The following is a 26,460-nucleotide window of genomic DNA, read 5'->3' on the forward strand; positions in this document are numbered from 1 at the left end:
AAATTAAATTGAAATTCACTCAAACAAAAGATCGCTGGAAGCTCGACGGCACGAAGCTTCGCCGTCCGTAAGCCACAAATCCCGACTGACTCTTCTCCCTTTCTGCAGTAGTTTTTACTAGGGAGCGATACCCCTTCCACTAATTTGTGTAGCGCCTATTCCCGGCGTACTCGAGGTAAAATAGTGCGGATGGTCGGTGACCAGTATCTAGTTGGTGCGATTGAGACATAACCACTCAATTATCCTTCGGTGAATCTCTTTAAATTAATTAAAATATGTTCTGCTCCCCCTACCACACGGGGTGAATTCCCTCCGTCGAGGACGTGTCATGAGACTAACCAGATGGCCCCAGTACTTTTCCACGCAGAAACAACACAGTATTCTTTCTTCTGCTGAAAGTTATCACGGAAGAGGACATTAAACACTCTAAATAAATGTCCCAGTAACATTTATCCCTTTTAAATCGGGAGATGATCCCCTAATTCGAGTTTTATTAATTTTCTACCTCGTAGGTAATTAAGTTGGCCAGTCCGATTCCAAGATGGCTCCTATATTCCGTTTCGAAAAAGTTAGTTTCCCCTCATTCTGTGAGCCTTGAGGAGGGATGTCTTCTCTCGAGTGATGTCACAGGGAATCCCCATTCGTAACCCCTCCCGGGTCTAAGTTGGCTTGGCTTCATCTGCGGGGCCCCCCGCTACACAAAGGATAATACTGCGCAATAAGTCGCAGACAAAGAAATCTCGCAAAATAATTTTAAAATACACAATTTATCTATCTCAATGGTATGAATATTAATTAGTTCCGGTATGACCTCTATTAATGATATGAATATTAATCATTTTCAGCGTTCTTTCCCTTTAATAGCATTGCGTGCGTAATTACGGATATCGATATCAACCTAAGGTCCTTGGATCATTCCCCTGTCGGGTTCATATTCCCCTCTCCCCGAGAAGAAATGGGTGCAGGCACTGGACACATTTCGTCGCTAAATATTCAATTGGCAATATCGATTCACAACTGTTTCCAAACCTTTGCTTTCTGGCGAAGTTCCTGATTCTCTCTTTCCAAATAATATGCTATCTGACGCAATGCTTCTCTGTAGTTCTCCAGGTACTGACATTCTGGACATTCTTCATCCCCAAGATCTCTCTGTGAAAACAAATTCTCCAAATAATTGACTTCTTCGGCTTCCTCATTTGGTCCCGACTCTTCATCTGACACGTCACGTCGATCTTTTTCTCCATCTTCCTCATCGTCTTCTTCTTCCGTTGCCCCAAGTTCTTCAGCGTTGTCCGCGTCTTCTTCATTGCCTCCGGACGTATGGTACAACTTCAGATTTGCTGTCACGTTCGGGTAATTAATGTAATTCATCTGCTGCGCCTGGATGATAATATTTACAAATATTTACATACATAAGATGACCGCCGATAGGTTAGATCTGCCTTCGGTCGTCAGAACATCCTCCTGGATCCTCTGTAATCTCGTCGATTACCTTCATGTTCTTCCGGCTTGAGTCCCCATGTGCTACGAACTCCAGACTTCCACTTCTTCTTGTTACTTGTAATATTGCCAAGGGCTGGCCCTTCGTGCTTCCTCGCTTACGTTTCAATTGCTCTACGTAGCGTTTGGGTTTCAGAACTCGTTCATCTCTCATCTCGTCTCTCCAGTTCACATGCTGTAGCTTCGAACCTCTGGTATCCCGACGTCTTCTTCTTAAACATGTCCCTCTTTGACTGGGAAGCCATCCATACTTAACTCAGCGCTGCTTGTTGCGTTGTCGTCTCTTGTATCGACCTGACGATCTCTTCCTTTCTGCTCCGTCCTCAGCTTTCATCTCGTCTTCCATATTCTCCATTTTGAAATGTGGTTCATCCTGAATGTCTAATTTCTTCATTCCCTCTATTTCTTCGCGAAGCGCGTTAATTTGTTCTTCGTGGATCTCCAATTTCACCATCATTTTCGAGCCTTTCTCTTCGCTCCATTCGTGGATCTGTTTAGCAGTCTCTCCTACTATTTGTCCTGACACTTCCTTCCGTAACCTGGCAAAAGTTAGTTTCGTATCGGACTGCGCTGCTTGCGATCCTGACGTAATCTTTTCGTCTAGGGCCTCAATTACCGCCAAGGCTTTCTCCGTCCTTTCTTCAACGATCCTGATATTTGTCTGGTTGTCCTTGACCTGCTCCACTATCTCTTCGATCTTCGTGTCGCGGTCATTCGCTTTGGACCTGACCTGTTCCATCTCACCATTCAGCCGATCGATTTCCTCTTTAACATCCACGATTTCGCCATTCACGCGAGTTATGTCTCTCTCGATACCGGTCTCAACCTGATCAAGCCGCTCAACTATTCCCTCGACCTTTATTTCAACAACGGCATTGAGCTGAGAAACCGCGTCTATTTTATCGCTTAGTTCCTTAGCCCCCTTTTCGCATTGTTGTTGAACCTGCTGAATTTTGTTCATTAAACTACTGCATTTCTCCTCAATCATCTTACTAGTCTCGGTTCGGTTTTCTTCCAATTTAACCTCAAAATGTGTTAATTTACCGTCAAAGTTCTCCAATTGGTCTCTGACCTCCGCACGCCCCTGCTTGCATTCATTCTCAAGCGTCTTAATATCGTCCTTCACGCTGTCCCTGATCTGCGCACTATTCTCCTCCATCTTATTTTCAAGCGTCTTAATATCGTCCTTCACGCTGTCCCTAATCTGCGCCATGTTCTATTCCATCCTATTTTCAAGTGTCTTAATATCGTCCTTCATTTCCTCCCGATTCGCCTTTAAATCGTCCTTCACGCTATTCTTCATCTCCCTAATCTCCTCCATCAAAGCCCGCATGGCTTCACTATCCATGTCGCTATCCTTTGAGATGATAGGACCCCCCTCGCTAACGTCGGCATCAACAAACCACAACAATATATAATTATTATTTATTTTGAAAGAAAGGATTCCTCTATCCAAACTTTACGTTTTTCCAGCTTCAAATAATCTTTACTTTAATCATCATTGCAAATTAAGCCTCAAAAACGGCTATCATTGAAGCTGCCTAACCGCCTAACATCATTAAGGTTCATGAAATTTATATAAGAAGGCAACGGGAAATTTCCGAAAATGATTATAATATTGGCCCTCAAATTCAGTTAATACAGTTGCCGGTTGACCTGTAATTCTAAAATCGGGCTCGATTTTAAATACCAACACATGTGGTATAGTGCCAGTAAATCAACCCATGCCCTCAGCATTGAGGTCCTTCAAACACACAAAGTCATCAGAATCTCAAACTGAACCCATGAAATCAACCTACTGCCACTCGAAAAAGAAAAGTAGGCGTGAGGTTACCTCTTCTCATCCACGGTTATACTAACGTAAAATATATTTCCTAATAGCAGGTTGTTTGGTGAAGAAACACGCACCACTGGCTGATATCCGTGAATAAATAGGCACTAAGAAAAAGCCACTATTCACTTCAAACCTCACTTATGGGAAATTCATTTTATAGTTTCCCGGGATTCGAACTAATCCCCTTGAATTTTGGATACGCCCCTGCTTACGCGAATGTCATGGCTCTGCCCATATCATTGGACCATGACTGTGTTCTCATTCATAAAACGATTTAATATTGACATCAAGGTATCACTTATTCAACTATAATGAACTGGGCCTCGCGTGGAAATGTCAGAAGCAGACATGGGTTACCAAAATAATCGTGCCCACTCCTGGAAGCCGCACAAGTATGCCTTGCCTAATACACAACACAACACGCCCCTATCTTTGCATTAATGGTATGCAATAGGTGGGATAATTATGCGCCTATTAAACCGTAGAATGTGTCCCACCTTGGGCCGTATTTATATAGCCAGACATTGGATGTCATTCTATATGGCGCTAAATTTCCTAAATCTGGGTAGCCCTTATTTACGGACATATCGAGCCCCCACAGTTCACTTACGCCCTTTTATCTCGCACCACGTTGGACTGATATTTTAGTATGGTGCACAACGTGTAAAAGTCATGTAGAATAAATATACGCGCCTATTTATCATTAGAACACGCCCCACGTTGGGCGCCATTTTAGTATGCACCCGTCCCTACGCCTAATGGCTCCGGCATGATATCTACAGGGCGTTAACGGGTTGGAATAAAACAAATAGGCGCTTAACAAGACTAAGCTTAAAGGCATACAGGGTAGGAGACGGATCATACCTAATTACAATGAGAACACATTCGGGTTAAAGTTTAGGTTAATACAAGTGGTTTATTAGGCCTTAATGATGATGATGGTAATGACGCATTTATATACAAATGAATTACATGGATTATTATCAATTGTTGTTGTTTGTTATCGACTTTTAGTCGTATGTGATGGATCCGAGTATTATCTATCGCAGAGCGATCCATTATGACGAGATTCGAACGGGAGAACACTTATCATAGACACTGAGGCTATGTGACATCATTGATCAATAGGATTAACATGCATGCAACGAATCTGAGCAATCCCTATACTAAACACACAACTATTCCCCAACGAAATGTCAAGAACGAACTCATAAAAATGTGGAACAAACGCCCGGGTTTGAACCGACCCTCACTTGTATACAATTCACCACCCCGATGGTCAACACCATCGGCAACTCAATTATAATCACAACAAGATACATAAACCCTTAAAGAACACAAATTATATACAGTAAACACGTGAGACATCCAGCCTTCGGTTGAGCATTGGGGTACCAATGCCGCTGTCGGGAACTGAACTAACACCCCTTGGGATGGAAGTGGGACTCTGAAAACCCTAAGCTAGATTATACTCAAGTGTGTAATGACAGTAAGCTGACAAGTACTGGTAACAATCGCCGTGTCATTCATTAGCGACTATATCATTCTGGCGTGTCGAATATTTCATTATTGGGCGATTCTTCCGCCCTCATTCTCTTCAACTCAAGGCTCCCCCTTACACGAGCGAAAGAGCATACAAAAAATACAACACTTCTCCTCACTAGGTCAACTGCCCCAGCCCCTTTGCACGGCGGGTGGTCAGTGGCCTCGGCCTTCACAGGCATAACGCCCTTTCTTAACAAAACACCCCATCTCGGGGATCGTTCACTAATAAACTGAACTTCATTGTTCATTAAACAAAATTACATCGGCTCTCAATACTTCACTTCAATTCAACACACACATTCGTTTACAATATCATGATCCCGCGACGCGACACCGGTTTCTATGATACCAATACTTGCATGATTACCATAACTACAATTTATTATTATTATTATTATTATTATTATTATTATTATTATTGGGTTCATCATTACACCATCTCCCTACACGACTTACCTGGAAATTAGACCATACTGCATGATCATAATTAACTTCCTCGTAATAACGGTGTAATTAATCCATATCTAAATCGTGGTTTCTGATAAACCATCACGCGGTAATACAATTATGAATTAAATATTCCTCAATTTGCACTTAAATTGTGATAAGCCTGCCAATTAAAATCGTACACTTCCTATCTAAATATATGTCAGTGGAGGCCTGGGTGTCAGTTCCGAAGTCACATCTCGTAGTTCTGGGTGCTCACGGAATAAAATTACACTATTTACCAGCCATGCATTATCATCACTGGACTAACTACAACCTAACTTGAATTACTCTGAATTACTAACAATTAGTCTCCTGACGCATCAATAATTACAAGTTTCCCCAAATAAAATGATTAAGTCAATCTACTACTGCATGCAAACTCATCGTATTACCCCTTTATTTACAATTGATTGCTCAGACGTGTTACTAACTAAATAAAGTAAATAGAAGCTACGTGTATCATGGTAGCACATCTACATTACTGAAGTTACAATCTTTAACATTATAGCGTCAGGTAATGATAACTGTTCCCCGCCCAATCTGATTTCGTCATATTAATTATGATTTATACTCATCTCCATCTCGATGACCCGTTGTCAGCTCAGGGAGTCCATGGCTGGTTTAGTGCTGATCCATAGGCACCAAAGCAGTTACTGGAGGCACCATTCTTCTTTCCAACCGGGAGTCCATTGTTCTAAGTTGACGAAACCGCTGGCAGTATTCCTGAGGCACACAACACGTCACTATTTATTCCAAGATTTGTGTAGTTACATTCAGTGTGAACGTCCAGCCACGATATCGGACCTCACTCCGCAATCCACGATTCAGTATCGGATTCCGCGTACCTTTGTTACTACTCGACACAGTAGCGCCGTAGTAATAATAATAATAATAATATTATTACAAATTATATTTAATGTTCGCGACACGTCCCTGATCTTTAAAGTTTAGACACTAGCATCACGTCTATCCAATCTCTGCAATATTTACGCACAGTACGCGATTTCACTTGTAAATTAAATTGAAATTCACTCAAACAAAAGATCGCTGGAAGCTCGACGGCACGAAGCTTCGCCGTCCGTAAGCCACAAATCCCGACTGACTCTTCTCCCTTTCTGCAGTAGTTTTTACTAGGGAGCGATACCCCTTCCACTAATTTGTGTAGCGCCTATTCCCGGCGTACTCGAGGTAAAATAGTGCGGATGGTCGGTGACCAGTATCTAGTTGGTGCGATTGAGACATAACCACTCAATTATCCTTCGGTGAATCTCTTTAAATTAATTAAAATATGTTCTGCTCCCCCTACCACACGGGGTGAATTCCCTCCGTCGAGGACGTGTCATGAGACTAACCAGATGGCCCCAGTACTTTTCCACGCAGAAACAACACAGTATTCTTTCTTCTGCTGAAAGTTATCACGGAAGAGGACATTAAACACTCTAAATAAATGTCCCAGTAACATTTATCCCTTTTAAATCGGGAGATGATCCCCTAATTCGAGTTTTATTAATTTTCTACCTCGTAGGTAATTAAGTTGGCCAGTCCGATTCCAAGATGGCTCCTATATTCCGTTTCGAAAAAGTTAGTTTCCCCTCATTCTGTGAGCCTTGAGGAGGGATGTCTTCTCTCGAGTGATGTCACAGGGAATCCCCATTCGTAACCCCTCCCGGGTCTAAGTTGGCTTGGCTTCATCTGCGGGGCCCCCCGCTACACAAAGGATAATACTGCGCAATAAGTCGCAGACAAAGAAATCTCGCAAAATAATTTTAAAATACACAATTTATCTATCTCAATGGTATGAATATTAATTAGTTCCGGTATGACCTCTATTAATGATATGAATATTAATCATTTTCAGCGTTCTTTCCCTTTAATAGCATTGCGTGCGTAATTACGGATATCGATATCAACCTAAGGTCCTTGGATCATTCCCCTATCGGGTTCACTATGAAGCAGATAGCCGAGCTGTAGGTGCAAACATGTCGGATGGGTATATGTCGAGAGACCAGACTAACAAATTGTTCATCGAAAGGGGGGTAGCAGCCGTTTGGAAGTTGCAAGGGGGGCAGTCTACATGATTGACTGATATGGTTTTGTAATAATACTTAATATGGCTTATCTGTGTTGATACTACTACACATCTGAAAGCAAAGGGAAACTACAGTCGTAACTAACTTCCGAGGACACGCAACTCTCTCTGTATGAATGATGTACTGATGCTATCTTCGACCCGGGTAAAATATACCGGAGATAATATAGTCCTTCGGATCTCCGAGTGGGGACTACACGAGATGGGGCAATCATCAGGAAGATGGATACTAATATTCTGCAAATCGGAGCGTGAAATGTTAGAAGTTTGAATCGCTTTGGTATCTGAAAAGGGAGATGGATATAATAAAGTTAGATGTAGTTCGTACAAATGAAGTACGCTGGCAGGAAGAACAGGATTTCTGGTCGGACGACTACAGAATTATCAACACAAAATCAAACAGGGGAAATGCAGGAGTAGGTTTAATAATGAATAAGAAAGTGCAGCGGGTAAGCTACTACGACCAGCATAGTGAAAGTATTATTGTCAAGATAGATACCAAGCCAATGCCCACCACAATAGTGTAGGCCTATATGCCTACTAGTTCAGTGGATGGTGAATAAATTAAAATAATATATGAAGAGATAGAAGTTTAGATACATTATGTAAAATGTGATGATAATCTAATTGAGACGGGAGACTGGAATGCAGTGGTAAGCCAAGGAAGGGAAGATAATACAGCAGCAGAATTCGGATTGGGACAAAGGAATGGAGGATGAAGTCGGCTGGTTGAATTCTGCACCGATCAAAGTTTAGTCCTAGCTAACACTTGTTTCAAATACCATAAACGATGGCTGTGTACATGAGAAAGACCTGGAGAATCTGGAAGGTGTCAAATAGGCTTCATTGTGATTAGGCACAGATTTAGCGCTGTCGAACAAAGTCATGTAATGCAAGAAATATTAGATTAGGAAATGAATTCTTGAAGGAAGTAGAGGACTATTGTTACTTGGGTATTAAAATAACTAAAGAAGGACATAAAATGCAGACTAGCACAAGCAAGGAAGGCCTTTCTTAAGAAAAGATGTTTGTTCACCTCGAACATTGATATAGGAATTAGATAAATGTTTTGAAGACTTTTGTCTGGAGCGTGACATTGTATGGAAGTGAAACATTGATGATAACTAGCTGAGAAAGAAAGAGAATGGAAGCTTTTGACATAACAGAAGAATGATGAAGGTGATATCGGTAGAGAGAATCACGAATGAAGAGGTACTGAATTGCATTGATGTGAGGAGATCGATTTGGCTAAATTTGACCAGAAGAACAGACAGAATGATAGGGCATTTTAAGACACACAGGTCTAGTAGGTTTTTGAGGGAAGTATAGGTGGTAAGAACAATAAGGGTAGACCAAGATATGAATATGACAAGCAGGTTGAAGCAGATACAGGATGTAGTAGCTGTGTAGAAATGAAAAAGTTAGCACAGAATAGGATAGCATGGAGCACTGTATCAAACCTGTTTATCGACTAATGACTCAAAGAACAACAAGAAAATTATACAGCTTATTGATAGCACGGCTTCGAATTAAGTGATGCTTATAGTATTACCCGTCTCCCTTCTTTGTCACGGGCGACGGAGGTAATGATAATAATATTTCTATGTGTTCAACTTATTATTCAAAAATCGTTAAAATAATTCCACCGCGCACTTAATTATATCCCCTTTCTTAATTCTACTCATACACCACTTGAATGAAGTAATCTCCACTATTCTTTGCATTAAAATTTCACACACAGAGGAAACTTTAGCCCGATACCGACACACGACACCGACTGCCTCGGGATGACGCTTCCCAAACCTTATATTATCTGAGAAGGTTCCCGCTCTGAAATTTCCTATACACCTATTATCGGTGTATTAGAGACGCAATAGTGCGATAATCAGGTGACCAATGACCTTATATGATGGTTGTGACTCGCCCGGACAAAATCTGATCGTAGAATCCTCAGAAATGAATAAATAACTGTCTTCAAATTTCAGCTCGCTCATGGGATTCCCCCTGTCAATTGGGCATCAAGACACATAACACATGGCCTCTGTAACTTTCCACTGTTATGTAATCAAATATTCATTCTTTGAACAAAATAGTATCGCCATAAAGGACGTCACACAATCTAAATACATTCACAAATCACGAACAGTTCCCTTGAATCGTTGCACAGCGCAGTATTATTAAAATCCTTAATTCCTCTAACATAGAAGACGAAGTTGGCCATGCTTTTTTAAAGATGGTTCCAAGATCACGATGCTACAAAGTTTACCTCTCGCACTCACCAACGAATTGTGGTGGGTTTAACTTCTCCCTTATTTTCATCCAGGGATTCCCTAGCTGTGTTTGGGGGAAATGCATTCTAGACATGTCCTTGGCGTTCCTCGCTTAGAGATCCCGCGAGCACGTTCTCAGACAAAGAAATGCGCGTTCCCTTGACCCATAGTCATTGGTCCATGCCCCTGTCGGGTACAAAATATACATTTTTAAAGTAAATGAATTATAATATTATAAGTTTGATATTTCATATGATTTTCCTTTTAACATAAAATCATCGTTATCATCATCACTATCATCAATATCAGAGAGAGAGAGTATAAATCAATAAGTCCAGTATATTTATACGCTGAGCAGAATCTACTTCAAATGTTGTGACTTGATTTGCGCATTCATCTGAAAACTAAGTTGATTACAAATTTTATATAATACTAGCTGTACTACCCGACGTAGCCCGGTTGGTTTAGGATGTTTACTTTTAAGGTTAGTATCGTCAGTTAGTTATGTTAAAGTGAATTTTATAGAATTCCTTTCTGATATATGGATTTTTGCCGTCTATTATATAGTTTTAGAGTTACTTGGATGTGTTCGATTTCAAGTTTTAAATGATTTCATTTTCGAGAAAAATTTTATCCTTGTGGAAGCTCGAATTGATTGAGAAGTATTTGATCCTTTCAAAAGGATAATAAGTGATCATGTATTTATCCGTCATGGTATAGATATGATCTACACGATTTCAACTGTCGTTGAGATTCTCACCAATCAGCCTTGAGACCCCAAACGCAGTGGATTCATCAGTAATCTCGGTCATTTTAGACTATTTACTACAAAACCCCTTTCAGTGTCCCGTCCCAATGGAGGCTGAACGTCGACTTAAACGATATTTAGAGGATCACAACAATGAATTCGACATTAATATCGGTTATTTTCTATTATTTTTGAATAATGGAAAATGGCATGCCCTCCTATTCCCCACCCCAGCGGAGATTGGTGTTTCATCTCCATAATATTTTTTTTCCAGATGGTAATTCATAAATGTACCAAATTTTGTTGAGAGCTATTTTGGAATATACCCACATACACCCATATATCGCGGTTATTTTTACATTCATTTTCACCCCTTCTCAACCTCCATACCAATTGCGATGAAGTAAGACTTAAAGAGTGTCACAGTTCAACTCAGCGAACTCGTAAACATTAATATCAGTCGTTTTCGTTTATTTTTATATTTCACAACCTCCACGAGGAGTGCTACTGGTGTTTTACCCAATAGTATTTTTTCAGATAGTAAGTCATATGTGTACCAATCTTGTATGAGGGCTATGTTGGAAGAAACACACACACAACGACGTTTTTTCGCTTATTTGTACATCTCAGCCCCTCCCAGACCACACCTAGGCTTGCTAGGTCTACCATACCTCCTCACAGTTTGTCTCATGATAGTGTCATAAGTGTACCAAGTTTGGCTGAAATCTCCCCCGTAGACCAGAAAAGTATGGATTCAACACTAATATCGGTCGTTTTTAGTTATAATTATATTTCGCCCCCTTCCCTAGGGCGTCTAGGGGTGTCTTGCCACGCAGTATTTTTTTTAAAGATAGTAGATAATATTTGTACCAAGTTTAGTTGACACCTATGCTGGAACATACAAACACCCAAAATCTCGTTCTTTTGCACATTTTCTTTTCTTCACCCCTTCTCACAACCCTGCTGATTGGGGCTCAACTTGGACTTAAACGACATCCAGAGTGTCACTATTCATTTCAGCGATCCCTAAAAGTATGGATTCGACACTATTTTCGTCTCACTTCCCCCTCCAAAGGGTGCTAAACTCACTTCAGTGGGGGACACTACGAAATTATTATCTCTTAATGCTGAACAACGACTTTTAAAATATCCGGAGTGTCACTATACATCGCAGCGATCCCAAAAACTATGAATTCAACACTATTTTCGATTATTTTTGTAACTCATCCACCAAGCCCCCCCCCTTTAAGGGTTATTTTGGTGTCGTTCCCCAAAGAGGTGTGTTTCCTGATACTAAGTCATAAGTGTACCAAGATTGGTTGAAATCGCTCAAGTGGTTTAGGAGGAGATGCACATACCCACATATAGACCTATAGATTACATAGACTCGTCTTTTCTCGTTGGGAACCACCAGTTGCTCTTCGTTAGGAGGGGGGTGATAACTCTTGTCATTCCATTGTTGATATTCTACATTTTTAACAATTTCTTAAATATTTTACACGTCTAATACACAGCTACATTCTTCAAAATGGGCAGACATATCAATGTTGGTACTATGACATGAAAGTACATCTCGATCACGGCATGTTGGATAGCCATTTCAAAATAATAAGCATAAGAATGCACCTCCTATCAAGAAAGGTACTTTGTAAATCATTGCTGCGTGTTTTCATCCTCCTATGAACAGCAAATATTATCCTCATCACGACGCGCAGGTCGCCTACGGGAGTCAAATCAAAAGACCTGCAACTGGCGAGCCGAACATGTCCTCGGGCACTCCCGGCACTAAAAGCCATACGCCATTTCATTTACCGGACTATCATGATATAGCGTAAGCTGCTGTCGCCTAGCGACAATCTGTCCATCAAGTCGATCCAATCTTTGTGCGGCTTTGCAATTTAATAAAATTACATAGAATTACTCATAATAATAATAATAGTACCTTGCCTATTTCGTTCAAACCACCTTATAATTCCTTTCAGATGTAATAAGAACAAATTGTGAAAATTTCAGCGAAATCGGTCCAGCAGTTTTTGAGTCTATTAACTTCAAATATACCAACATCCAATTTTATATATATAGACTAGCATTGATCGCGACTTCGTACGCATGGAATTTATTTAAGACTTATTAAGCTTCTTTGCATATATGTCAGATGTAGTATCATTGGTATCAAGCAACATATAACCGTAACTACCCCGGTGTATTATCCATCCCTTATGCTTTAAAACAAACACGAGTCATTATTTCCATAATAACATCAAAGCGCGCCAAATCAAGCATCGGTCAAATATTCGCGGACACTCAATCACACGTCGGAATGCAAGGCAAACCACAGATTTTAATATACCCTTCCCCATGTCCTTCCATCTTAACCTATCTGGCTAAGTTTTGAAGCATGAATTACGTTACCCTACTGCTGATTCCACTCAACACAAAATGATAGACCATGCCAAGCTCGGTCGTAACAACTGCTACGACTTGGTGAAAAATGTCCTTTTTTACTTTTACTAACGTTTACGTGGTGTAGAAATGAAATGAACCGCTAACCAACAAACAGACATATCTATGTAGCGTTGCCAATCTGTACGGAATACATTATCCTCGGTAAAGAAGTATTGAACCTCTTTATCATCTCCTGTTTTTCGTGTATTGTTTAGAGCTACGTAACACGCACTGTGATGATGTATCGAAGTAGCGCTTTTTCTTCCGACTTGATTTAGAAATATTTAAATTTCAAACCGAAAAGTTATAGGTTGTAGCGATCATTCGCAAATGTTTTAATTATAAAGCCTGCGGATTGAATTCAATAATCACTTAAGGACCAATGCGGTTATATATTTCCCTCTATCGCCACCATGATCGCTCCTAACTAATCCCTTCCTGTTTCCCTTGATGATATCATTGTAACAGTTTTATCATGCATTTCCACATATCCAGTGAGTGAAATTTATGTGAAAACGTTCTTATTTGACTGAGTGAAATTTCTAAATAACCAGCTTGTTGTTCTCTTTTACTGAGAGGCTATCCATCTATTTTAGTTGAACATGTAATTTTAGTGCCGGGTTGAGTAGCTCAGAGTAGCTGAGCCCAACTTGGTAGGTAATCACATAGATATTTAAGAATTAAACGCTAATTGCGGTTTCATTTTGGAAATTAACCTTGACTACCCTTCTAAACTGCATAATACACATTCTGACCTTCCTTTTTGTGTCGAAAAAATGATTCCCCCTGATAATTCATCAAAGCATGTCAAACTGCTGGCTACCCTATACCCAAAAATGCGGTATGTTTTTCACATTTAGTGCCTTGTTCAGCGTCTAAAATACGGTTTATAATTAGAGGGTATTCATCGTATTATTGCATTCAAGCAGCAAGCGTGGCTTAAACCGTACAAGGATTTAAATACCAAGTATCGTCGACGTGCTAATTCAACTTTTGAAAGTACGTTCTTCAAATTCAAGGATAACTTTATCTGTGGAAAAGTATGGAAAATCTTCGCAAACATCGCGGCATTCATTTAGTTAATCATTGGGATGGTCGGTATGGTGCACGAAAGTATCTCTCAAAACCGAATTTAAAAATTATAATGTCGTTGATTGTGACCTTATGACTGTTGAAATGAAAAAACAGTATCGTTTATGCAATGCCAATTTATTTAGGGATGGTCATACTAGATTATTCAAAACTAAAAATGTATCATATTCATTATGGTTCTGCAAAGTAGCAGTTATGAATCTTTCACTTTTTTCTTCTTCTTGCGTTACGGCCTCTGTAGGACCACGGACAGCTCCTTCATGGATTGCATTTTCTTCTTCTCCTCCCAGAACTTCTTCATCCTTTCTCTTCTTCTCTCCCGCTCTTCTTCCGAGATATTCAGTATCCTCTTCTCTTGTCTACTCCACTGGTGACTCTCAATCCTTTTCCTGTATCCATCCCTATCATTGATCTCTGGCATATTAGTCGGTATGTACTTGCTTTTCCAATTTTCCTTTTCTTCCACCTTGATCCCCAATTCTGACCAATCTTTCCGGAGTTCAACTACCCACTTGGTTCCAGTCTTTCCTCGTGTCCTCGCTGTTGTTTCCCATACTCTTTTCTTCATTCTATCCATATTCATCCTGATTACATGTCCCGCAAACGGTGCTCTTTTCAGTCTGATTTCTTCTGAGATTGTCCTCATGTGTCTCCTCATCCATCTCTCACCTCCTCTCTTAGGTCCTAGTATTTTTCTCAATATTTTTCTCTCTTCTTTCTCTAGTTGTTCCGCACCATTTCTTCCTAGTGCTATTGTCTCAGCAGCATATAATACAGCATTTCTCACCGTTGCCTTGTAATGTCTGATCTTTGCGTCTGTAGAAATATTCTTTTTATTGTATATATCTCTGGTTATACAGAAGGCTGATCGCATCTTCTTTATCCTCTCTGTTATTCCCTCATTGGACACAGATAGTTGTATGTATCAAATGCGGAATACAAACGTCTATGATGTAATACGTAACCATTCTGAATAATTCAACACTTCTTCTTTTTCATCATGTAATTAATTCGGCTTTGAGCAGTTTAATAAGAAAGTAATAGGTTTCATGAAAGATGAATATAGTATAACATTATGACCGAGTTCATTTGTTTAGCACCAAAAATGTATGCATGGGATACAGAAAATTCACAATCTGAACGAAAAGCAAAAGGTGTGCGTTCTACTGTAGTTAGACATTTACAAGTTCAACACTATCGTAATGTTCTGGCCGCTGAAATGAAGATTTTTGTAGACAGATGAGAATACACTCACGGAGACATCAATATTTTACTATTGAACAGAATAAATGTTAATTAAGTGCATTTGATAATAAAGTCAGTGTAAAAGTGACAATTTTTCAAGTGTGCCTCGGAGATACATAAACATATAGATGCCTGCCATGCTATGTTTGATTTTATTAAAAAAAATATTTAAATGTGAAATGAGCAGAGTACAATAAGTTATTGTAGTTTACGATGTAAAAAAATATTTTTATGAAGTAAATCACATTGATGAAAATGAACATTAAATGAAATGTGATGATTTCTACATTTTATTAGAAAAGTAAACCTATATTTCTGTAAAAATACAGTATATATTACCTTAAATACGATGTTTTCTACATTTTATCAACTCATTTTTACTTTTTGAGAAAAGGATTGAATATGTATGTTAATACAGAAAATCTTAAAAGATCATCAATCATTTTTAATTTATAGTTTGTTTTCCGTATCGAATATCTAGCATTATGTGAAATACGATATTTTCTGGATTGTTGACTCATGTATGTGCTTTATATTGAAAATATTGAATACGTCTGTACATATAAAAATAATTTTTATATCATTTCTATATCAATCTATATATAAGAGTTTTATCTGTACATTGCTCAGAATTTGAAAGGAATGGTATTTCTGTATCGGTTATGTCAATAGTAACAAGGAAATGCACTTTTTAATTTGCCGTAATTTCTGTCAGTCTGTCTGTCTGTCTACAGTATATGTACAGCATCACGAGAAAACGGCTGAAGAGAATTTAATGAAAATCGGCATGTGAAGTCGGGGTCCTATCGATAAATACTACATAACTAAAGTTATATAGAATTACATTTCCGATAATTTATGTCATGCATTGTTACCGTACCGGCTTTGATAACACAGATATTCATGAATTTGTACTTTTGTTGCCAAGTCCATATCAACGTCGAGCCACGAGAAAATGGGTTAACAGAATTTAATGAAAGTCGGTATATAGTGCCGGGGAATAAGAAACTACAAGTTATAAACAATTGTATTCTCCCTGTATGAAATTGTAGTTTAGAGGAAGGCGCATAAAATTTAATTTTCACATACCTATGTTATTGGTCCCATCGAAAAGTACTAGAGAACAAAAGTTATGGAGAATACAATTTCCGATCATTTATGTTTTATTCAGTTTTACAGTACCCACTATGATAAGAGTGGTATTGCAGAGTCGGAAGAAAACTAATTGTGAAGGCGTACAATATTGAAAGCGCATAACATTGATCAACAATAACATTACATTGACCATTGTTTGAGGTTATGATCTTTGTCTCTTATGCTGCCGCTCAACTCCGATAGATGGGATTACTGCTGCGTACCGAGTATAACAGCCTGACTGAATATTGGCGGGAAATAGCTGGGGAGTTAGAAAACTTCCTTCTTCAGCATGCCATTCCTCAGGTTCATACATTTTCTGATACTGCTGGTATGAAACGCACTGTTCCTTCATAGTCTTCCAGCTATTCGATCCCTACTCTGACGCGCCGTTTTGAATGAGCAGTGTGCACTTTTAAAGGCAGAGGCTCACTTAGTAGTAGTAGTAGTAGTAGTAGTAGTAGTATGACCTGGTCTAGAATTACAATTTAAGCATATTCTAAATTGTAGCACCACAATTTAATAAATAACTCAAAATTCAACCGTGAAAAGAACCATTTAATAAAAAGAGCTTCTTCATCCTCACTTTTATTAAATTCAACATTCATTTTATTCAAAATTAGCAGTGAAGAGTGGGTTTCTCCTCTGGCTTGGAGGAAAAAATTGCCTCCAAGACAGATAGACTTTTCCGCCGCCAGTGTAGTGAATTGAGATCTTCCGACTCACCGGGCACTCCTAGGACACATATTAGTGAAAGGGCATAGTTTTTTGCCCTGGGACTCTCCACTATTCGACACCCCCTCCGAAAAAGGAATAAGAGTGTTCACGGATCACGGCTATCTGCGGCTTGGTCATTCCAGCTCTGAAACTTTGGACTCTTAGATCTACAGCGTAGTACTGTTCGTTAAAAGTGAGAAAATGTGTGGTTTTTCAATTGGTCGAGTATTTCTTGTGAAATCGTTGCTTTTACTCGCGCTATTCCTTCTGACGTCATTGTAATGACCTATGTTCATTTCAGTTGGGAAAACCACGAAGACAGTCTTTCTGAGGATGTAAAGAGGCAGGTGGAGAGTGAGTGTCTGCCATAATAATGCAATTCCCCAACCTGATTCTGACTGATGGTAGGCAAGCGGGCCTGACATTACAATGAAAATTCGCTAACGCAGTCTTCATGTGAGAAAAGACGTTTCGGTGATTTCTCCGTCATTTTCCCAGGGTAATGTTAAGAGCTATAAAATATAATGCAGTCTTGCTCACAACGTGTGCTCTACCTAACCTAAAATTCTGCATAATATATGTAGAATTCCGTAGCGAAGCACGGGTACATCAGCTAGTTGAGTATATATGACTGCATTACACTAAATCTCTGATGTTGTTCATATTAAACCATCAATTACTTTTAGGGGCCGATGTCCTTCGATGTTAGGCCCCTTAAAACAACAAGCATCATCATCATAATCATCATCATGATCATCATCTTCATCAATTATTTTTAATTTCTATTTTTATTTCCATATTGAATATGTAACATTTTGTTCTGCTTTATTTTGAAATATTGAATATGTATGTAAAAACGAAATCGAAAAATTAAATCATTTCTCTATATGATTGTATTATATTAAAATCTCTGATGTTGTTGATGAAAATGATGACGATGATGATGATGAATACATTTCTTAAAAAAGCTACATTGTTTTATTTTACTACCATAGAGCAATTTTACTGTCAAACATCTCACTTCTATTCCTCTTCCTTTATTCCTTCTAATTTTGTTTTATTATATGACAAAAAATTTGCTAAATAACAAGCTAAAAAGTGAATTTTTATATCATAGAAATATGTTTCGAAAGATTATGTTCCTGACATAAAAGACAGAAATGTATAAAAGGTATGTGTAATTGTAACATGATTCCAGAAATAATATTATTTTCCTCGTCCTCCTAGTAATAAAACTAGTGGCGTATAACAATATTTTCCTCCTCCTCACAGTCTTCCTCCCCTTTCCCCTTATAGACTTAGTTCTATAAGGATAGAGGAGGACCTCCTCCTCTTCCTCCTCCTCCTCCTCCTCCTCCTCATCCTACTAAGGAATCTAGTAGCGTATTAAAACATTTCTCTCCTCGTCATAGTCCTCCTCCTCTTTCTCCCACATACACTTAGCTCTATAAGGAGCGAGGAGGAAGTTTATAAGGGGGACGTTCCGTCTCCACTGAAAAAAAAAAAAAAAAAACGATTTTCAATCATTTACCTTATATTGCATGCTTTTACCATATATTGCATGGACATTATTACGAGTATTTCATATGTACGTTTAAAGCTTCTGTTCCAGTTCGAAGATTTATGAACGACGTAAATATAACAGACTGTTCAATGTTATTGAAAAATAACCAAAATGGCATGTGTTTTTATGTGCACGAGTATAATGATGTAATTCTTGTAGGCTTCACCTAATTCTGCTGCTAACTTTGTTGCTAGAAACTCTAACCCAACCTCTTACGTGACCTTCATTGACCCCCTTGAAGGAGTTGAACACGTACGGTAACTCATAGGTGAGAGTAACCCGTGTGTTAAACTTGCATATATACGCTAACCTAACCACACACTCTCCTTTTTCAAACTGTCCCCAATTACTGTCTTCTCTTAGAAGTGTCAAACTGGTAAGGATCATTCACCGAAAATAAACATGTAGATGACCTTTTCTGTTCAGAACATAAGAGATTATATGCTGACTGTTCAAATCTTTTCTGTTCATTGCAGAATACATGTAGATTTGAAATTTATGAACAAGATAAGATAACAACCGACTATGCATGTTCTAAACACAAAATATAGGTTGTATACATTCAAGATTGGCAGGTGTGCCGCCAGCTTGATCACTTCTTCTACTTGGTACAGGATGCATGCTCTCCGTTCTCCCTCCACGCACACCTCTATTCCCCTAAGACCAGGGTAGCATAACATCAGGGAATGCGTGTAATTAAAACACAAAAGCGCGTGTCAGGCATATTGCTCGGATGCGCTATCAAGGGGAAAACAATGAACTAACTGCTGTTACCCATCAGATCAATTAGCTGCTGGGCAGCGTTTTCCTAGCCGTATCAGAGTGCTCTGTTATGTCTCTAGCGGGATCTGATAGTCATTTGTTTACAGTAAATTGTGAAGTCGCAGAGAGAGCGCACTGATATGTCTCTAGCGAGAACTGGTAGTCATATATTTACAGTAACTCGCTAAGTCACCGCGATAGAGAGCTCTTACCGCTCAGGCGCACTGGCATACCCCCACACTCCTCCCACTACATCCCACCCGCATGACTATGCTATAACATTCAGTGCCGAGAAGAGATGATTGCCACTTTCCGCAAGGAAGGCGGTCATGCCTGGCTACGAAGCTGGCAATATTTTGGTCGAGAACCGGGAGGTGGTCCTCTGTGAGAGGGAGAAGAAAAATCTCTCTCTCACCCTTCCTCTTTTGTAGGGGGCTAGGATGTAGCCCCAGGGAGAGAGAAGTCCCACTCCACCCTCCAAAAACTCGGTCGCTGACGTAGCCCAATTAGGTTAGGTTGGCGTCCGTGGTTGCATGTTACGTTAAGACGTCATAATGACGTTATTGCCTAGGCGTCAATGACCTCGCGTGAACCAAAATATTTTGCTGACTCAGCAAAAATTCAAATTTTCCACCAAAAGCGTGTAAAAAATGCTGACGATTCACTCATTGTTTCAGGACATACACAGCTCATCTACTCACACAATAACACACAATTCAAAACCAAGGCAAAATATTTTATGACATTTGGACACAAGTGCCACCAAGCTTTCAATAGGAGATTGATTTAATGGGTGTTTGTTTTATTATGCCAAGGACTAAGTTCATTGTTCAATATTCGTGACTCATGGACATAAGTGCCACCAAGTTTTCCACAGGAGTTTGATTTTAAAGTGTATATTTTTTAGATGTCTTTGTTTGTTTCATGGTCTTATATATGTTTAGTTTGGCCACTTTTTTAACTTACCATCATTTAAATACACCATTTGATCATCCTAAATAAACAGATCTTCTGATTTTCTGTACTACGTATTTGAAGTACATACAATCAAGTTTTTGTTTATTAATAACTAGCATTTGTACCCGTTCTTCGCACGGGAATTTGCAGTGGATTACATGCTACCTTCAGAAATGTATACGAAGTAACGTGGCTCTGTTCACACGTTTAATGAGACATGTTAGCATGATATTTTCTTGCGGAAGCGTGAGACAGTATCGTATATGATGAAGCTGAACAAAGTCGAGAGAGTATGATGACTATTACCGAATTTATAGTACGGTACAGTTCCTGGTCCTAAGTTGTGCGAAATTCTCCATGGTTCTCAGGTTGCATATTGCATCTTCGACCACTGTCGTGGCGCTCTGACATTGATGATACCTCCCTTAATATCTGTCCTATCGAAAAGAGTAAAAGTGGGTGTTTAGTTTTCCCGATGCTCACCTTGAAGTGACATGCACGACATGTCCTACGGGACTTGGACTAAAAATCCAATTTTTCTTAATCATCTGCGTTATTACCCGTCGTACGATAAATACGTACTTGGCATAAAGGAACGGAAATAACATATTCTTCAACGTTTGTTATACACAGCCTTCTGATAGACCTATTGTTAAGGAAAATATTTGAGAATAATCTTCCTATAAATACCAACTCCGTGTAATTATCATTATGACATCATATGCTCCTGATTACACAATCCTGAGTGAGTAGAATCCAAATACGTGGTTTCGTTGAAATAAGTCCAGCAGTTTTCGCTTTTAGGAATATACAAACAGATAGATAACCAGACTGACAGACAGACACCAAAAGGAAAAGTTCTACCCTCATGTTACCACGGTGTTCAGGTACATTAGGTGGGAGCAATTTCAAAGCCGAGAGAAATATGATTTCCTCCTGTTATGTATCCCTCAAATAACTGTACGTCTGCAAGGTTGTCCGTCACTGGCTACAGAGCATGAAGTCCGTACGAAATGATAATTTTCTCCGCCATTTGAAGCGTAAGCAAAATTATGTGCATAAGAAATATTATTTCAAATAAAGGGGTGTTGCCACATAGTGTACAGATTGTACATATTCAGTGATTTTTAAATGATATAATGGAACCTGCTTCTGGATGAGTAGACTGTAGATATGAATATTGTTCGAGATACAACTATTAGTGTAAGAGAAAATTGAATAAAACTCTTCTGGTCTTCCTCTAAACCCCCAGTCTATTTAGTGATTTTCAAATAAGATGCATACTGAAAGCTGTCCTAGATGAGTAGACTCTAAGTATCAAGTTTGGTCGAGATATAATCAATAGCATAAGAGAGAATTGAAAAATAACTCTTCCCGCCTTAATATAAATCCGTAGTCTATTCCGTGACTTTTAGATGAAATGCACATAGAATCCTGCTCCAGGATGAGTAGACCTTAAATACGAAGTTTGGTTGAGATCTCTTCAACCCGTGATTATAGAACAAACTGACAAGCAAACAGACACGAAATGCAAAGGCTACTGATTCAATCTTGAACTGGCCTGAAATGGATAAATATATAAAAATTTGGAGTAATAAATGACATTACAGACAACGAATCCCTAGGAATTTTATTTATAAGACTTATCACACGCTGGCGTTTTATAGCGGAAGCTCATCTATTTACAAGTCGTTCGAGCTCAATCATTTCGTGTGTTGACTGTATCAATCTTCATTTTCAAGACAACGAGGTCGTCTAGTGAAGGAAGAAGGACAACCATGATGTGAGTAAATTGCTTATTCTGTTAGAAGCAGAAATATTATTTTGTAAAGTTGGCAATAATGTGGTGTAATATTATGTAATTACCAGCTTTCACCAACATATAATACCAAACCGCCACAAGTGATACAATAGCCAGTGCCTAAACCCTCCACAGTTGTAGGTGAGTCACGTTCCTCAAACATGATAAGATCACGTTCCTCCAAAGTTTGAAGTCCAGTCCAGTCCAGTATCAGAAGTTGTAAGTGCAGTGTATCAGTGTTCTCCACTAATATTTGAAGCCTTTTTCGCCGTATGAGCACATGCCTACATAGACCTCAGCTGGCCCCTTTTCGTGCATAATTTGTCGAGATTGATCCTGGCCAGCCAATTACGAGTATATCCTCTTGTCAAAGCCTCACTCTGAACCTCTTCTAGATCCAAAGATAATAACAACATCAACAGACTCTGGGGTGTTTCACATTAGTCATCAGAAGTTTCCGACTACAAGTCCACCCCATCCGACTCTGAAATGTCCGTATGACTAGTTTCCGAGTTCAAAATAGCAATGTTTTCCCAGCCGTTGTACAAAGTAAATTACTCATACCACACATGGAGACCTCCCAGCTTAAAATATTATTAACAAAACATACAACTAAAATAAAAATAATAATTACAATAATGATGATAATAATAATAATCATAATAATAATAATAATAATAATAATAATAATAATAATAATAATAATAATAATAATAATAATAATAATCACTTGATATCTTTCAAAAGAAAATAGAAGAAATTTGGAACAAGGAGACCCTACCCGAAGATTGGAAAATAGCTTTGATCCATCATCCATTACACAAAAAAGGCAGCATGAAGAACATCAACAACTACAGAGGAATATCTTTGCTACCCGTGACTTACAAAATTCTATCACTTGCCATCCTGGAGCATTTGGAAGCACAAGTCGAACATCAAATAGGTGAATACCAAGGAGGGTTCAGAAAAGGTCGCTCAACAGCTGAACAGATCCAAAATCTCAAAACGATCATCCGATATTGCACACTAAGATCCAAGCAGTATGTGTCAGTCTTTGTGGACTTTAAGAAAGCGTACGACTCCATTGACCGGGAAGTCTTGCTAAACATCTTAAATGAATTTGGAGTTGATTTGAAACTGCTGGCATTAATTAGAGCCACCCTGAGCGATACAAAATCCAAGGAGAAGTTCCACGGATGTGTCTCGCATTTCTTTGACAACAAAACAGGAGTCCGACAAGGTGATGGGCTATCCCCGATACTCTTCAACTGTGTTCTTGGAAAGATCATCATAACCTGGCGGGTGAGATTACAGGAAACCAACTACAGTCCATTGAGAATAGGAACCAAATCCAAGGGGATCGCAACAGACTGCTTAGCATTTGCCGATGATATTGCTGTTATCTCAAACGACATAGAAACCGCTAGAGCTGAAGTTGAAATTTTAAAGGAAATTGCCGAACAAACTGGTTTGCAGATATCGTTCGAGAAAACAGAAGTAATGACTAACATCAAAGGGGCTCCACCAAAACTCCATACAAAATACGGGGACATCGCCCGAGTAGACAAATTCAAATACCTGGGTGAGATCATCATGGAAAATGGACTGGACAAAGAAGCACTTCAGGAGCGAGTACGCAAACTGGAAATAGCCTACCAAACATCCCGCACAAGCTACAACAAAAAATGCCTTTCCCAAAACACCAAGATACGTCACTATGAAACAGTTCTGAAGCCAGTAGTTCTATATGCAGCCGAAACCCTGTCTCTAAACGCCAACAAAGGACTCCTTGAAGAACTGGAGAAAAGAGAACGCAAAATTGTGAGAGGAATCTTGGGATCAAAGTTCAGAAATGGAATCGATCAAAAGAGATCCAACAAGGAAGTCTACAGCAAAATAGGGAAAATTACCGACACAATCAGAAAAAGACGGGCACGATTTTACGGTCATCTGAAAAGAATGGACGGAAGAAAGTGAACTAAATAAATCTTTCCCTTTTATTATTCAAACCCCAAAACCACAATTCCCTGGTTTAGAAATACCAAAGAAGACCTGCAAATGCTACATATCTCAGCTGAAGACGCCCTTAACAGAGATCTCTTCCGCAAGAAAATATTGACGAACGGGCTAAACCGAGACGAGCAACCGAAGAGAAGACACGGTGCCCCTTGGACAGAGGAGCGTAAGCAGGCCCACCCACAAAGAATGAGGGAAATTTGGGCTCTAAAGAAGGCCAAGTTCAGTGTCAAATGCAACAAGACTTAACGTGGTCCTTGATGGCCCCAGCGAATTATATAATAATAATAATAATAATAATAATAATAATAATAATAATAATAATAATAATAATAATAATAATAATAATAAATCGAATACTGACAATAATATATCTCTCTTCTAGATACAGTGCGAAGGTGTGACATATGTACTATCACAGTGGTATAGCGTTTAATTTTATCCTAGGAAAAGTATATTTTTATATGATACTAGCTGATGTACCCGTACTTCGCTACGGTATTCTATATTGTATACATAATTTTAGGTTAGGTAATGATGTACACGTTGTGAGCAAGATTGTATTAAATTGCACAGCTCTTAACGTTACCCTAGAAAAGCGACGGGGAAGTCACCAAACAGCTTTTCTCATATGAAGAATGAGAGGGAATTTTCACTGTAATGGTAGATCCGCTTGCCTACCATCAATTACAATCAGGTTGGGGTGTTTTCATTATGATGGTAGACACTCTCTCTCCACCTGCCTTTTTACATCCTCAGAAAATCTTAGTGGTTTTCCCTACTGAAATGAACATACATTACAATGACGTCAGTAGGATTGGCGCGTTTAAAAGCAATGCTTTCATATGAAATACTGGTTCAAATCAAACACCACACATTTCCTCACTTTTAACGAACAGGACTACGGTGCAGACTAACAGTCCAAAGTTTCAGAGCTGGAATGACCAAGCCGCTGACAGCCGTGATCCATGAACACTCTTCGTGTTTTTTCGGCGGGGAGAGGGTCGAATAGTGGAGACTCCCAGGGCAAAAACTATGCTCTTTTACCAATCTGTTACCTATGAGTACCCGATGAGTCGGAAAATATCAATTCACTACACTGGCGGCGGAAAGATCTATCTGACTTGGAGGCAAATTCACTGCTAGTTTGGAATAAAATGAATGTAGAATTTAATAAAAGTGAACAGAAAGAAGCTTTTCTTAAGAAACGGCTATTTCAGGGTTGAATTTTGAGTTATTTAGTGAACTGTGGTGCTATAATTTGGAATAGACCTGAATTGTAATTCTAGACCAGGTCATACTACTACTACTACTTCTAAGTGAGCCTCTGCCTGAAGTATGCACACTGCTAATTCAAAACAGCGCGTCAGTGTAGAGATCGAATAGCTGGAATACTATGATAACCAGTGTGTTACGTACCAGCTGTATCAGAAAAAGTATGAACCAGAAGAATGGCATGCTAAAGAAGAAAGTTTTCTAACTCCGCGGCCATTTCCCGCCAATATCAAGTCCGGCTGTAATACTCGGTACGCAGCAGTAATCCCATCCATCGGAGTTGAAAGGCAGCATTGTAATGTTACTGTTGATCAATGCTGTGCGCTTTCGATATTGTAGGCCTTCACATTTAGTTTTCTTCCGACTCTGAAATACCACTCTTATCATGCTCGGCATGGCAAAACTGAATAAAAGATAAATTTTCGGAAATTGTATTCTCTATAACTTTTGTTATGTAATACTTTTCGATAAGACCAATAACATATGTATTTAAAAATTACCTTTTAGGCGCCTTCCCCTAAACTACAATTTCGTCCAGGATGAATACAATTGTTTATATCTTAGACTATAGTTTATTATTCCCCGACTCTATATGCCGATTTTCATTAAATTCTGTTAACCCATTTTCTCGTGGCTCGGCGCTGATATGGAGTTAGCAACAAAAATACAAATTCATGAATATGTTATCATAACCGGCACGGAAGAAATGTATAACACACAAATGTTCGGAAATTTAATTCTATATAACTTTGGTTAGGTGGTGTTTATCGATACGACCACTAATAATAATGTAAATATTTAACAAATAAATTTTAGGCTTTCCCCCAAACTACCATTTCACTCAGCGTGAATAAAAATTATTTATAGCCTAGATTGTAGGGACTTATTCCTCGACTTTTCATACCAATTTTTTATTTGAACATTAAAATTTAGTTCTTCACCTAAACTATCATACCTGTCAGCGTGAATGAAATTAT

Source organism: Anabrus simplex, chromosome 1, assembly GCF_040414725.1.
Source record: "Anabrus simplex isolate iqAnaSimp1 chromosome 1, ASM4041472v1, whole genome shotgun sequence".
NCBI classification, from domain to species: Eukaryota; Metazoa; Arthropoda; class Insecta; order Orthoptera; family Tettigoniidae; genus Anabrus; species Anabrus simplex.